The 9,980-nt window shown below is 50.9% G+C and overlaps 1 pseudogene; it reads right to left on the reverse strand.

Annotated features, from left to right (window-relative positions):
- Window positions 1-635: 635 nt before the first annotated feature.
- Window positions 636-8,976, reverse strand: LOC146195498 (uncharacterized; annotated as a pseudogene).
- Between the last annotated feature and the right edge of the window lie 1,004 nt (window positions 8,977-9,980).

A 9,980-nucleotide genomic window follows, 5' to 3' on the forward strand; every position in this document is an offset into this window, starting at 1 on the left:
CGCACCCTCCCGTCCCCATATAGTGCGTCTCGCTACCACCACATCCTCACCAATCCCTCGTGCACCCTTTGCAACAACCCCACCGCCACTCTCGCCCACATCCGGTTCCGATGCCCGGCGGATCCTCCCCCAACGAGGTCTAGAGCACCTTACCACCAGGGAGGATTGGGAGACCCTGCTGCACTCCGAGGACCCGGTTTGGCAGAAGATCGCCACGAACTGGGCTGCCGACATCAAGAACCATAGGAACATGAACGTATGAGTGTAGTGGGGCCGTGCGGAGGTTCAGAGGCATGCATGCCTCAAAATCCTCTGTTTTAATAAAGTTATCACTACTACTACCCGTTAGCCATCAACTAAGGCTCCTCTTTGTCTCTTTCCACGCTCACACCCACCTTCCTCCCTTCCCTTACGGAGCGGTTCAGGTATACACAGAAACAAGCATGAAAAATACTGTGCCTTTCTCTTCCAAAGAGTCTATTGTATATATATATATAAAGCTTGTCGCCAACGAAGCTTGCACCTGGCGACGTGTAGCGAAGTTGGGCACCTTGCAGACTAGGTGTGGTGGTGGTGGTGAACACTTTTATTGTTCCCAAAAACAGAGGACCAGCCAAAAAAACGGTTGCTCTAGCTTAGAGGAGGTCGGCGGGGATCCCTTGGGATGTCGCGGCCTCTTCGCGCTGGATAAGCCAGCGTTGGTCTGCTGGCTCGCAAGTACGCAGGAGAGACTCCCACGTCTCTGGGCTGTTTGAGTTGTCTGTGTAGCGTGTACAAGTCCACGTCATGTATATGAGAGTGGCCGGAGTTGAGCAGTGTTTACACATGGGGGCTATCTTTTCCGGAAAGCTCCTGTTGTATAAGGGGGTGTGGGAAGCTGCCAGGTTGTAGTTTGCGCCATTGGACGGCCTCGCGTCTTGTTGGACTGCGGTGTGCGGGAGGATATGTGCATCTTTCGAGTCGGTAGTGCTGAAGTATGTCCATGTAAGTGGTTAGTAGAGAAGCTCATGAGATAGTATCAGTGGAAGCAAGGTGGCTGATCATACTCTCGGCTCGGCAGCTGAGATCTCGAGCGAGAGAGTGCTCCTGGGCGTTTCCGCTGTGCGACTCGTGGGCTGGAGCCCAAAAATGTAAGCGAGATGTGGAAAAGGGTGCTGTAGACCATAGAATGCGCAATTCCTGACAAGAGATACGGTCAGCATCGTAGTTGCGGATAGCTTGTTTAGAATCACTGATTACGACTTTGGTATTAGGGTCGGCTAGCGCTACCGCAATGGCAACCTCCTCAGCGGCGGTGACTGTTTCTGCATTGCGAATGCTGCAGCTTGTGTACCAGCTATTGTGAGGGGCGAGAGCTACCGCCACCATCACTGGCCTCGATGGATGGTAAGAGGCGTCCGTAAACGTGACGTCCGGACGTCCACTGAAGCGCTTCTCGAATTGACGAGCCCGGTCGGCCCGTCTCTCGGCGTGGTCTTCCGGGTGCGTTAATTTGGGAATGGGAGGAATGCGGAGATATAGGCAATATTCCGGTGTCAGTTCTGCGTAACTTGGGACTGATTTCGGCGGGGAAATCCCAACTTGCTGCAGTACCGCTCGGCCAGTGTGTATGAATGAGAGCAGCTCATACTGGGAGGTGAGGGCTGCTTCGATCAGTTGGCTCACGGTATTGGAGATTTCGAGAGCCATGAGCTTATGGGTAGCTGTGGACATGGGAAGACCTAGGGCCGTCTTGTATGCTTTTCGAAGTGACGCCTCTAGCCTTTCGCTTTCGGCACGAGTGAGACGTAAGTGGGGTCCAGAGTAGGTGATGCTGGAGCAGATGAAAGCTTGAACGAGGCGCAGGAGGATATACTCTCGCGTGCCATGCATGCAGCGGAGGTGGCTCAGCTACAGAGCCAGTAGCAGGCCCGTACATTTTCTTTTCCTTCTTCCTACAGCCACAACAACAGCTTTTCGATAGATTGAGGCAAAGAATTCGAGCAAGACATGTACAATTACAGAAAACTGGTTACGATGGACAACGGCGACGGCGACAACGACGCGAAACCCAAGAACGGGCGCCAAAGAGCTTAATGCTGGATCGATGTCATTTGAGACATTTTTTGAAAAGCGGTTTTTTTTACAGTTGTTATCCAGTTTTATATACTTTCAAAACTGAGGAAAAAGCCCTGGCGCAAACGCTTCACACACACAAAAGAAAGACTAAGGGACAACGAGCGGGCGCCAACTTATATCTTGAGGAAACTTGCCTTTCAGAAGGCAAAAGGCACAGCATCTTGCTTGGCACGTAGCATTCACAATGTGGCTCACCAAACGCTGGATGTAAGGATGTAAGTTGGTAAGTTGGCGCCTGTCCATTGTTCCTTCGTCTCTCTCTTTTGTGTGTGTGTGTGTGAAGTTTTAAGATATTGCACCAAGTAGCCCGGCAACATGCTTTAGTTGTATATACGCAAGCTACATCAAAACATGATACTTTTCTCTGTGAGTGTGCGAATTCTTGGTTTTTGCACATGTTACCCTGAAGTTCGGTGTGGGCACTCGCATTATAGGGCTTATTCACGTTACGTCATTGCAGCTTTACTGGCAACCATGGCACGCAAAACGCAGCATCGGAGAGGGGGAAAGAAAGAGAGGGCCTACGGCGAACCATCAAACGGCGCCGGTGAAATCCGAGGTCTGGTTGGACGGCATTTCAGACGGCGTCTGTGTCCGACAAATGAACGGCTCGCAGTAGTATTTACGCCGGTGAACCGGCGTCGACGCTTCGGAAAGATTTTTTGTGTGCTTTTATTTCGAACCGCCCAACGTTATGGCGTCTCCACAATACAGGGCTGCCCAAACGGCCGCCAGCTAAACCTGATGGTGAATAGTGTCTATTGATGAATTATCTGTGCAGTGTGTACCATGTGCGGTCACCACTTCCACTTGAGCTCCGAAGCGTGCCTTTCATAATTGGTTCGCAGGAACATAAAGGCGCAGTATTTGTGACACTTGTTTCTGTGGACACCTGAATCACACCATAATGGAATGAAGAAAGGTGGGAGTGAAAGTGAAGCTGGCTACTAGGGAGAACGTCGACGAGCTGAGGAGGGTGAGGTGGAGTAGGGTGGCTGGCTAGGAAGGCAGGTCAACGTCGCTTGCGGCCAGGGCTAGCCAGCCATCGAATGTTTATCTGTTGTAGGCCGTCACTGCACCCGCCGCCACTTAGGTGGTGGACGATGGCTGTTGCGGCGCGCGTCTTTCTCTCCCTCTTCTTTTTCTTTCTTTTCTTCTTTCTCTCTCCTGTCCGCACAAGGCTCTTTATTTTTCTTTCCTTTTCATGCCTCAACATATGTCCGCACAAGACAGCGGATGGCAGGGGATGTGCCCCGCCGCGGTGGGGCAGTGGTAAGATGCCCGACTACTGTACCGGAGTACCCGGGTTCGATTGCGACCGCGGCGCCTGCGTATCGATGGAGGCGAAACGAAGAGGCGTCCGTGGTCTGTACGATGTCAGCGCAAGTTAAAGATCCCCAGGTGGTCGAAATTACTCAGTAGCCCTCCACTATGGCTTCTCTTTCTCTCTTCACTTTCACTCCCATCCCTGACGGCGAGGTTCAGGTGTCCCCAGAAACAAGTGTGACAGGTACTGTGCTTTCCTTTCCTGTGAACGAATTTAAAAAAATAAAATGTCTGGGGGTGCAGGTGGGTTAATTAGGTAAATAATTAGAGCTAGACGTCGAAATAGGCGAGCGCGGTAATGCCTACGTCCAAGGGCGTCACATGACACTCAACTTTCGGCGGCGTAGATAACTTCCGGTGGAGGGAAATTTGAAATTTTGAACATGAACGAGCGAAAAAGGGCGTGATTAGCGTGCACAAATGGGTGGAAAACGTTAAGAAAGTGTGTGAAGAGAGGTAATCTACCAACTACAGCCTGAACACTTTCGAGAGTACAGCAAATTCTGCAATGGAGAAATGCTAAAGCCTGAGCGGTTCTGCTGCACACGGTACATCGCGCGTCTCTTCTGAAACAAAAAGCATTCTGTGGAAGGCATCGGAGTTCCCCAACGTTGTATTATTTATTTAAAGGAAAGAAAAGGCTCAGTATCTCACTCGCGGAATCCCTCGAACACATCTCGCGGACAGCCCAGCAGCGCTCATGTTTTCGCTTTTCTACAGTGCAGATTCTGCAGTGAACTCGGAAACTTTTTAAATAGCTCTTTACTTTCTATTGTTGCTGTATTCAAAACAAAAGCCAAGCTTCGGCCCCGCCGGAGTGGTACAGTGGTAAGACGCCCGACTACTGTCCGGAATACCCGGGTTCGAACCCGACCTCGGCGGCTGCGTTTCGATGGAGGCGAAACAAGAGGCGTCCGTGTGCTGTGCGATGTCAGCGCACGTTAAAGATCCCCAGGTGGTCGAAATTACTCTGTAGCCCTCCACTACGGCTCTTCTTTCTCTCTTTCCACTTTAACTCCCACCTTCCTCCCTTCCCTTACGGCGCGGTTCAGGTGTCCACAGACTCAAGTGTGACAGATACTGCGCCTTTCCCTTCCTGCGAACCAATTATTATTAATATTTCAAAGCCAAGCTTGGTGTGCGAAAAGAAATGTTGGCATTATGCGACCTTCATTGTCTAAACTTTCAATGAAGTATCGTGCTGACAAAGGTAGGTCCCCAGGTGCTACATCTACGTGAGTTTGCCAGCGTAGCTTCTCTCCAATCTTCATTGGAGAGACTAGACACGGTAATTATAGAACCTTATAATGCCAAATATCGAGCCTGGATCCACAGCCCTGTGCTTTATCAACTGCGCCACGCACTGGGTCGTGAAACGGTGTTCATAATTTCCCTTGTCTACCGTGAGGATGATAGCGGGATTCTGCGAGTGATACTGCGCCTTCCCTTTCCTATAAACGAATTATACAACGCCGGTGAACTTTGATGCCTTCAATTAAATGCTGGTTGTGTTCGATAAGGGGTTCCCGATGTACCTTCATGACATGTCGTGACTTCACCAGGCGCTTCATGCATAAACAAAGCAGACCCTACTGGTCGTCCGATCCAGGCATCCACGCGGCGTCTTTCATTTGCCGCTTCCTCGAACGCCGCACCACACACCAAACAGAAGCATGTTAGTACGGCAGGAATCAGAGGCGTTTAATAATAAATTGGTTCACAGGAAGGGAAAGGCGCAGTATCTGTCACACTTGCGCTGTGGACACACGCACCGCACCGCGCCGTAAGGGAAGGGATTAAGGTGTGAGAAGAGTGAAAGGGGAGTTATAATGGAGAGCTTTGGCGTAATTTAGACCACCTGGGTATCTCTAACGCGGGAGGGTGGCAGTTCCTGGCCCTACGGAGCTGGAACGGTAGGTCAACCCCGCTTGCGGCGGGGGCCAGCAAGCCACCGAATTTTTATCTGTTGCAGGCCGTCATTGCAGGCGCCACCACTTAGGGGGTGGACGACGGCTGTTGTTGCGGCGTGAGTCTTTTTCTCCCTCTTCTTTTTCTTTCTTTATTTTCTCCTGAACGCACGAGGCAGCGGAGGTTCTATTTCTACTTCACTCCCACCTTCCTCCCTTCCTTTACGGCGCGGTTGAGGTGTCCACAGAAAACAAATGAGACAGTTACCGCGCCTTTCCCTTCCTATAAATCAATCAGGCAGCGGTGGCGGCTCAGCTACAGAGTCAATAGCAGGCCCATGCATTTTTTTCCTTGTTCCTACAGCTACAACAACAACAACGCGCGCTGACATCGTACAGCACACGGACGCTACTTCGTTTGGCCTCCATCGAAACGCAACCGCCGTGGTCAGGATCGCACCAGCGCCGTTTGAAATTGATTTGTAGAGCTTATTCACATAACTTCACTGTAGCTTCACTGGCAACCATGGCGCGCACAACTGATTTATTTGTAGGAAGGGAAAGGCGCAGTAACTGACTCACCTGTTTTCTGTGGACACCGCAACTGCGCTGTAAGGGAAGGGAGGAAGGTGGGAGAGAAAGTGGAAAGAGAGAAAGAGGAGCCGTAGTGGAGGGCTACGGTGTAATTTCGACCACCTGGGGATCTTTAACGTGCGCTGGCATCGCACAGCACACGACGCCTCTTCGTTTCGCCTCCATCGAAACGCAGCCGCCGAGGTCGGGTTCGAACCCGGGCACTCCGGCACAGTAGTCGGGCGTCTTACCACTGCACCACCACGGCGGGGCAGGCCCGCACAACGCAACGTCGGAGAGGTGGAAAGAAAGGGCGAGCGAGAGAGGGCCTACGGCGAATCATGACACGGCGAAAATCTGAGCTCTGGTTGGACGGCGTTGCAACCGCCGTCTCAAGTGTCCGACAAATGAACGGCTTGCAGCAGAAAAGACGTCGGTAGAACGGTGGGACGCGTCGGAAACATTTTTTCGTTTGCTTTTAGCTTCGAACCGCCCAACGTTATGGCGTCTCCGCGCACATGGTTGCCACAACTGCTGCCAGCTAAACCTAATAGTGAATGCGGTCTATATGATAGAAAAGGCGCAGTATCTGTCATATTCACAAAACAAATCTGGTTGATTTATAGAAAGAGAAAGGCGCGGTAACTTTCTCACTTGTTTTCTGTAGACACATCAACCGCGCCGTAAGGGAAGGAAGGAAAGTGATAGTGAAAGTGGAGAGAAAGAGGAGCCGTAGTGGAGGGCTACGGAGTAATTTCGACCACCTGGGGATATATAACGGGTGGTAACAACTTTTATTGCCACGAAATGAAAGGAATTATTTCGGGCTGGGGCGAGTCTAGGGTGGCCTCCAGTCGGGAGCGACCTCTTTAGCTCGCGTGACGAGGGCCAGTTGCGTAGTTTTCCTTGGGCTGGCCAACAGCTTGTCCCATTCCTCCGCTGAGGGAGCTGGCAAGAGTGTCTTTGGAGGGGGATTGCTGGCGCATTCCCACAGTATATGGTCTTGAGTGGCCTGCGTCCCGTCACCGCAGTGCCGGCATGCAGGGTTGAATTCTCCGTTTGTAATTAACGATAGTCGGTAGGGGCTAAGAATGGCCTTTGTTTGTAGGCGTCTGAGTGTCGTGGCTTGCGCCCGGTCGAGGTCGGGGTGAGGGGCGGGGTACGTGCATCTTAGCTCGCGATAAAAGTTTGTTACCTCCGCGTATGTGCGCGGTGCCTCCACAGGCGCGTCCGTTCCCGATAGATCTCCCGTCTCCCGGTTGGTTAAGCCTCGGGCTAGACGGTCGACCCCTTCGTTTCCAAAGTTACCCGCGTGAGCCGGAACCCATACGAGATTGATGTTGTGATTGAGAGATCGGTTGCGCAGAATTCGCGCCGCGAGTGCGCTTACAGAATTTTTGGCGAAATTTTGAACGGCGCTTTTTGAGTCGCTTAGAATAGTTTTGGTGTGGGGATCCGCGATGGCCAGTGCGATAGCTACTTCCTCTGCCTCGCATATGGGGCTAGCATGAAATGTTATAGCGTTAATGAAGGTTGACTTTGGAGTGGCCATACATGCCACGTATGCTCCGTTTTTGATGTGCTGAGCTGCATCCACGTACACTGCTTGTGGATCGTCCTCGTACTGTTTCTCAAGGGTCTGTGCCCTTGTCTTCCTGCGGGCATCATGTCTACCTGGTAGCATGTTTTTGGCTATTGGTTTAACAACTAGTCTACTAGTTATGTCAGCCGATAAATGGGATGTTGCGCACACCTCCTCAGTGGGGTGGATGTGGAGCTTGTCGAGAATTACGCGTCCCGCAAGGCTGCGTGACAGGCGGGTCACTTGTGCTGTCTTATGGGCTTCAATTAGTTCAGATAGTGTGTTAAAAATTCCTAACTGCAGTAGTCGATCTGAGTTAGCGTATACTGGTAAGCTAAGGGCCGCTTTGTATGCTGTTCTAATTATGCTATTAAGTGCATGTTCGTCCCTACGACGCAGATGATAGTACGGGCAAGCGTACATGATTCTGCTTATCATAAAGGCTTGGATAATCGTGCACAGGTCGGCTTCTCTCATACCCCTGCGACGTGTGGCAATGCGTCTCACCAGCCCACCTATCTGGTGCGCCGTGACGCGTAGCCGGCGTATAGCTTCTGTGTTCTGCGTATTATTCTGAATCAACATTCCGAGAACTCTGATCGTGGCTACCGGGGGTATCGGATGGTTGTCAATGTGTAACTGGATAGGTTCTCGAGAATCTGGCTTTACCTGTGAAGCTTGTTTGTTCCTTATAACTAATAGTTCTGATTTAGCCGGTGAACAGGTAAGGCCGTTTTCCTGCACATAAGACTGTACCGTGTCGATAGCTCGTTGTAATGAATCTGTAATATCTCCATCGGAGCCAGAATTGGTCCATATGGTGATGTCGTCGGCGTATATGGAATGATGTATGTGTGGGATATCATCTAACAGACGCGGGAGGCCGCTCATAACGATGTTGAAGAGAAAAGGTGAAAGTACGGCGCCTTGCGGTGTTCCTCTCGTCCCTAGTGTAATTTTGTCGCTAACTTTGTCAACGAAATGGAGCGTAGCCGTACGCGCATTCAGAAAGGCAGCGATGTAGTCGTATGTCCGTTTGCCTACGTGTAACTGTGAGAGGTGATTGAGGATGGAAGCGTGTGACACATTGTCGAAGGCCTTACTCACATCGAGTCCCAGGATGGTTCGCGTGGCTCTTATGCGATTTGTATCTAGAATGTCCTGTTGAATTTGCCACATAATGTCCTGAGTCGAAAGACCTGCTCGAAACCCAATCATGGACGGGGGAAACGTGCCTTCCGCATCGGTGTGCATAAGGAGCCTGTTTAAGACAACGTGTTCCATTACCTTCCCGAGACATGACGTTAGCGAGATTGGGCGGAGGTTCCCCATCTCGAGTCTTTTGCCCGGTTTAGGTATGAAAATAATTTTAGCGTGCTTCCATTCCTCAGGGACGCTGCCCTCTGTCCAGTACCTGTTGAAGAGGTCCGTAAGAGCCTCTACTGACTGGTCTTCTAAATTGCGCAACATCTTATTGGTGATGCAATCTTCCCCCGGTGCCGAGGTGGTGTTAATTTTGTTAAGAGCAGCCCTAATCTCTGCTACGGTAAAGACGCTATCCATGCGAGGATTATCCAATCCTGAGTACCCATCTGGCGTGGGTATATCCTGGGAGGTGTTAATGTATTTATCTTTTAAAGTGGTCATGAGCTCTTCGTCGGTGCCTTGGAAAGATTGCGAGATCCTATGTAGGTTCTTGTGGGAATCTGCCTTAGTTCTCGTAGGGTCCAGTAAATGTCTAAGTAAAAACCACGTGTTCTTGTTGCCCAGTTGCCCATTAAGGCGGTCGCAAGTCTGATGCCACTGTTCTCGGCTAAGTTCCCACGAGTAAGCCTCGATTTCCTTTTCAAGCCGGGTTAGCCGAATTTTTAAACGTCGGTTATGCTTATTTTTACGCCATCGAGCATGGATACTTCCTTGTGCTTCAATCATGTGCACTAGCTTAGCGTCCGGACTGGGGCTGCTGTCCTCAAGGGCAACAGTTTTTGAAGTGTTTGCGGCGTCTTGCAACAGACGCTCCGTCCATTGTCTTAAATCTACTATACTTTCCGCTGGCCTTTGCGAGCGGACATATCTAAAGGCGTCCCAGTTCGTGTGCTTCACTTCCTGGCGACGCATTTTGCAATGCGTAGCTCGGAAAGTGGTACATAGTACATAGTGGTCGCTTCCTATGTTTGTATTTAGGTTTTCCCATCTCGCATCGGGGATATTTCTGGCAAAGGTAAGGTCAGGGCACGTATCCCTGGTTACACTGTTACCAATGCGCGTAGGTTTATCAGGGTCGACGAGTAAGGTATGCCCTAGCGCCTGGGCTGTCTCCCATAATTTAGTTCCCTTTCTACTGTTAACTGAGTAGCCCCATTCTGCATGGGGTGCGTTAAAGTCTCCAACAGTCAGCAACATTCCATTATGAGCGGCTACATGCGCCTTACGGAAGAGTGTGGCTATTTTCGTGCTGTTGTCTTTAGGTGGAC

The sequence above is a fragment of the Amblyomma maculatum genome, chromosome 3 (genome assembly GCF_055883805.1).
Source record: "Amblyomma maculatum isolate TAMU_Amacu chromosome 3, ASM5588380v1, whole genome shotgun sequence".
Taxonomy (NCBI): Eukaryota; Metazoa; Arthropoda; class Arachnida; order Ixodida; family Ixodidae; genus Amblyomma; species Amblyomma maculatum.